Source organism: Globicephala melas, chromosome 21, assembly GCF_963455315.2.
Source record: "Globicephala melas chromosome 21, mGloMel1.2, whole genome shotgun sequence".
In the NCBI taxonomy this organism is placed as follows: Eukaryota; Metazoa; Chordata; class Mammalia; order Artiodactyla; family Delphinidae; genus Globicephala; species Globicephala melas.
The window spans coordinates 23,460,955-23,466,954 of record NC_083334.1 but is presented as its reverse complement, the minus strand read 5'-3'; positions in this window follow the sequence as shown (position 1 = coordinate 23,466,954).

The following is a 6,000-nucleotide window of genomic DNA, read 5'->3' as shown; positions in this document are numbered from 1 at the left end:
CAAAGTACACCGGAGACAAGTGAATCAAATTATCCCAAAACATTAAACTTCTCCCTGTTGATAAAGTTAACACTTTTTGACAGGTCTATCTATCATCTGTCTATCTAGAGATTTCTCCAGTATACTGGTATCCAGTATATAGTATATACTATACATAGAAATAGAGATGTATCTATATAGAACTCTCTCTCTTTCTGTATATATACCTATAAATTAATGAGAAGCTGTTCATTTAAAGTAGGCAAAAGAAATGATCAGACCATTCACATAAATGAAAACTGAATGGCTGGTATATGAGAAAATGTTCAACTTCTTTAGTAATCAGGCAAATAAAAATGGGTATAGATGCCCATTAGGTTTAAAAAATATATGTCTGATGATATATTCTTCTACATACCTGGGCGCAGACCGTGGTGATTATCTGCTCAGTAATTACTCCCCTTCTTAGTTCTGTTGGCAAAACCTCAATTTTGTTCTAAATTTCACTTTGCTTATTCATGCACTCAAAAAAGGCTACTCCCTTCCCACCCACAGAAAAATGAATCATGTTTGCCTGAGGTTGTCAGTGGTTTCTTTCCCTTTAATAGTGATTGGTTTAGACAAAGGCATGAATCAATAACTTCATCCCGGCCAAGAGCTACCCAGGAGGAAGTCTGTTTGTGTGTCGAGGTAGGGGATCAGAGCTCTGGTAGAGGTTTTCTTTATCCATTAAAAGTGATACAGGGGGGCTTCCCTGGTGGCGCAGTGGTTGAGAGTCCGCCTGCTGATGCAGGGGACGCGGGTTCGTGCCCCGGTTCAGGAAGATCCCACATGCCGCGGAGCGGCTGGGCCCGTGAGCCATGGCCGCTGAGCCTGCGCGTCCGGAGCCTGTGCTCCGCAACTGGAGAGGCCACAACAGTGAGAGGCCCGCGTACCGCAAAAAAAAAGAAAAAAAAAGTTGTCTAGGCATTCTGTCAGTTCTCAGGCATTCATCCCCACCACATTACGGAAACTGCCCTTGTGAAGGTCACCAATGACTATATGATACGAAACCTAATGGTTAATTCTCGAGTCTCATCTAGCACGTCCTCCCACCAGTATTTGACATTTGGTCAACATTTCCTTCTTGAAATATTTCTTCACTTGTCTTCTGGGACACCCACTCTTTCTTGGTTCTCTTTCTCTTCACTGCCCCCTTCTCAGCATCCTTGGTGGTCTTCCTTCGTGGGTCCTAGCGCTCAATCCTTGGCCTTCTTTTCTTCTCTATCTTCATTCGCTCCCTAGATGAGCTGATCCAGTTCCATGGCTTTAAGTACCGTCTCTAAACTAACTCCTATAGCCAACTGCCTACCCAACAGCTCCATCTAGGTAGCTAATAGGCATTGTCAACTTAATGTGGTCAAATGAACTCACTTCCTCCTCCAAACCTGCTTCTTTCCCGGTGCTTGCCATCTCAGTACATGGATCACCGCTCACTCAGTTACTCAAAATAAAGATTTGTAGTCATCCTTGACTTCATTCTTTAAGTGAAAGTTTTTCTGATGGCTTATAATGAAGGCGCTGCCAGGCAAGGGGTTATTGGGACAACTCACTTTCATACTATGGACCCTAATTGAGAAAAGGATGGTGTTAAAGTAGAGAGAGACTAACTATAGATGTTGTGTGGGGAGATCAGTTGACTACTTAGGAAGAGTTTTGATGAAGTCAGTAGGACATAGGTTGGTATTTAGCTTTATGGGAGCAAAAGCTAAAAAGTTTCAGTGCATTCACACTCTGTCAGGCTAGGGATGAACTCAGTGGCTTTCAGCCATGAAGTTTATTTCTCATACATGCTACATGTCTATTGTGGATGGGCCATAACTCTGCTCCATGTCATCTTCACTCCAGGATTGGGTTGACAAAGTGCCCCAATCTGGAATATGGCAGGGGAAAAGCAAGACGGTGAATCACAAGCTAGCTCTTAAATTAAAGCTTCTCCTTAGATGTTACACATGTCCATTAGCCAAAGCAAGTCACATGCCACGCCTGTGTTTAGCAGGGCGGACAGTATAATCTTCCTTCAGGAAGAAGAGGTGAATCATTATGAACAATTATACAACCTACCACAGAGGCCATTGGATTTGGCAATTGGGAAATCATCAGTGACCTTTGAAAAGAATTTAACTAGAGACTTGGGTTCTAATAATAAGAATAACTATAATTTAGTGATTACCTGCTATAGTCCACATACTGTGGTGAGTTCTTTACATTTATTATCTCATGTAATCTTTGTTACGGGCTGCATGTTGGTGTCCCCCTCAAATTCATACATTGAAACGTAACCCCCAATGGGATGGTATCGGGGGTAGGGTCTTTGGGAGGTAATTAGGTGGGTGGAAGCTTCATGGTCGGGTTAGTGCTTATTAGAAGAGACAGGACAGGGACTTCCCTGGCAGTCCAGTGGTTAAGACTCCGTGCCTCCACTGCAGGGGGCATGGGTTCGATCCCTGGTCAGGGAACTAAGATCCCACATGCCACATGGCATGGCCAAAAAATGAAAAAAAAAAAAAAAAAAAGAGACAGGAGAGAGCTTGTTTCCCATCAGACACTGGTTCTTTTGCCACCTTGATCTTGGATTTTCCGGCCTCCAGAACTGTGAGAAAGAAATGTTTTTTGTTTAAGCCACCCAGTCTGTGGTAATTTGTTATAGCAGACCAATCTGAGATAATCCTTTCCATTACAGGTGAGGAAATGCAGGTTTACAGAGATTAAATATTGGTTTAAGGTCATATGACTACTGATAAGTGGTGGAGCAGAGATTCAGGCCAGTTCTGGCTCCAAGGCCAGTATTTTAACCCTTGCAGATTGAAACTTATCAAGCAGAGGCAATAGCAATTTTTTTTTTTGAGAAAGCTTGTGAGAGAGAGGATTGTAGTGTCGCAGAATGTGCCAGCACAAAATATGCCACCTGGGCTTAAGGATTGTTTTGAGCTGAAGACAACTGAGGAGAAGCAGATATAAGAAAAGCTCTCTGTCCTCCCCCTGTTTGCCTAAAAGTAGGACATAAATTTGTGAAGGTGTGCCCCCTCCTCTCTCTACCAGGAAGGACAAAAGTTAATCAATGGAGACAACCTTAGACCCTTCTCACCCCAGAGATGGCACCAGAGGAAGCTATATAACAAACTTTACTAACTAGCCCTTATCTTCCATTAGTTTCCCCAAATGTTTGCCTTTACACAGCTTACCACCCTAGAAACTCAACGTCATTTTTGCTCAAAATCTCGTCACTTCTCTAAAAAAGTATTGTTCTTTTGTTAAGATGCTAAGTAAGAGAATTCCTTAGCAGTCCAGTGGTTAGGACTTTGCACTTTTACTGCTGAGGTGCGGGTTCAATCCCTGAATCCTTGGTCGGGGATGTAGAATCCCTCAAACCGTGGAGTGTGGCCAAAGAAAAAAAAGATGCTAAGTAAGCTCTAGTTCTAACCACCCCTTCTTTGCGTTACTCATCTCTTGGTACTCGTGTGTGTGTGTGTGTGTGTGTGTGTGTGTGTGTGTGTGTGTGTGTGTGTGTGTGTGTTGCACATGCTAATAAACTTCTGTTTGCTTTTCTCTTGTTAGTCTTGTTAGTCTGCCTTTTGTTAGTCTAATTAGAGGGCCCGAGCCTGAGAATTTAAGATGGATTGAGAGGAAAAAGACTGTTTTCTTCCCTCACGGGATGAATGCTTGAGACAGAAGCGGATTGGGCAGCCTGCATCAGAAAGCCGGGTAAAGGGGCTTCCCTGGTGGCGCAGTGGTTGAGAGTCCGCCTGCCGATGCAGGGGACGCGGGTTCGTGCCCCGGTCCGGGAAGATCCCACGTGCCGCGGAGCGGCTGGGCCCGTGAGCCATGGCTGCTGAGCCTGCGCGTCCGGAGCCTGTGCTCCGCAACGGGAGGGGCCACAACAGTGAGAGGCCCGTGTACCGCAAAAAAAAAAAAAAAAAAAAAAAAAAAAGAAAGCCGGGCAAAGGCTCCAAGGGAGCAGAGACTGTCGATGCTAGAGAAATGTAGGACAGGTGATGAGCAGAGTATTGACTACAGCTCTTGATCTGGGTAGATGTGGGCTAATTTGCTTTGCCGGCTATTTTGAGAATGCAGCTATCTGTTTAATTAGTTAAGATGGATTAACTGGTGAGGGGAGTTGAAAAGCAGTTGTTATTTGATGGCAAAATGAAGTGAATTTATTTGCCTTACCTCAGTTTTCCTCTGCCAAGCAACTATTTAATGCGAAAAATTAAAATGTAAAATTAAGGCACCGCATTAAAAAAATGAAGTTCTGATACATGCCACAACATGAGTGAACCTTGTAACCATTACATCAAGTGAAACAAGGCAGCCACAAGAAGACATATACTGTATTATTCTGTTTATATAAGATATCTAGAATTAGGGTAAATTCATAGAGATAGAAAGTAGATTAGAAGTTACCAGGCGCTGAGGAGAGGAGGAAATGGGGAGTTATCCCTTAATGGGTACTGAGTTTCTGTCTGGGATGATGAAAAATTCTGGAAATAGTGATGATAGTTGCACAGTATTGTGAATGTAATTAATGCCACCAAATTGTACATTTTAAAATGGTTGAAATGGCAAAATTATATACATAGACCACAATTAAATAAAATAGTAAAAAATATTTATGCAGCATGTTGAGTTAATCATGTGGTTATATTGAGTTGTTTTGGGGGATGGGGGGGTTTGGACAGGCCAGGAGGAAAGGATGTTTTTTAAAATATGCAAAGTAATTTCCCTGAAGAAGTCACCACACTTTCTACTAAAGAGTATGCAATGTATTATAAGCATTCATGAGATAAGACATAAATTGTTATTGCGTGAATAGCTTGGATCCTTCTTCATATAATTTGACGTTCACCACACCCTTCTGATCTGGAAATACCGAGGCTGCCAATATGTAGATGGTTTTTATTATAAAGGTTTATTTTATTTAAGCATCAGTGGTGGAGACTTTGTGTATATTACACAGCCATGTCCTTATAAATAGTCATGGCCCTCACCTCAGAGTGAAATGTTTTTCATATGCCTTCCCTAAGCCCTGGCTAGAGGCTGCTTCAGAAGCAATTCACATGGTGTCTATATTGTGTAACAAAGATGAGAAGGCAGAATAAAAGTCTATATGTTTAACTCCAAATCATGAATTCTGTGAAATCTAGCTAATTTGGGCTGATGTTTGGCCACGTGGTTATCATTGCAAATCATCGTGTAGTCAACATTACCAGCAGACAAAACAGAATCCTTTTTAGTTCATGTGTAGTGTGGTGTCCATGTGTAAGTACATTTGACACAAAAATGGCCTAATTACGGGCCATATAGGGAGCACATTTTTCTCTTCACTTGAGGAGTACCTTCAGAGTGCAGGAAGTCACACCAAAGTATTTTGAATGAGTGCAGTCATCGCTTTCAGTGCAATGACCTTAGTCACAGGCAGCAGGATGTATAAAGAGGAGTGATGCCACTGCTTGATGACATTGATCATGTATAGATTTTAATGGTTTGCCGGGGTGTGTAGGGGAGGGTGTCCAGTTGGGCAATGATAATAATGGCTAATATTGGGGTAAAGGCGGGGGCAGTTGACATTTGAGGGTTTGAATTATAAATAACATATTCTAATACTGGCATTAGAAGGCAGTTAAGTGTCCTATAGCTGTTCCAACTGGCTGAAATGAGACAGGACATTGAAATAAAGGAATACTTGTGAGCATTTTGTCCAAGTAATTAAACAAGGAGGCCATAGACTAAGGTGGCTTCAGAGCCTTGGTAAGTCTACACGTGAAACCACAACCTACGTTGGAGTCACTGGAATCCGAGAAAACAAAATTTAAGAACTAATCACAAACAGCCAACCAGGATTTCCGACTAAGGCAACTGCTTAAGAGCTGTAGCCAACCAATACTTTCTTTTATTTGCTTCCTCCTCTTCTCTGTAAAAACCTTTCCCCTAGCTGCTGTCAGTGGAGTGTTCCTAACCATTTTTGGTTTGTTTGTGGCTGAT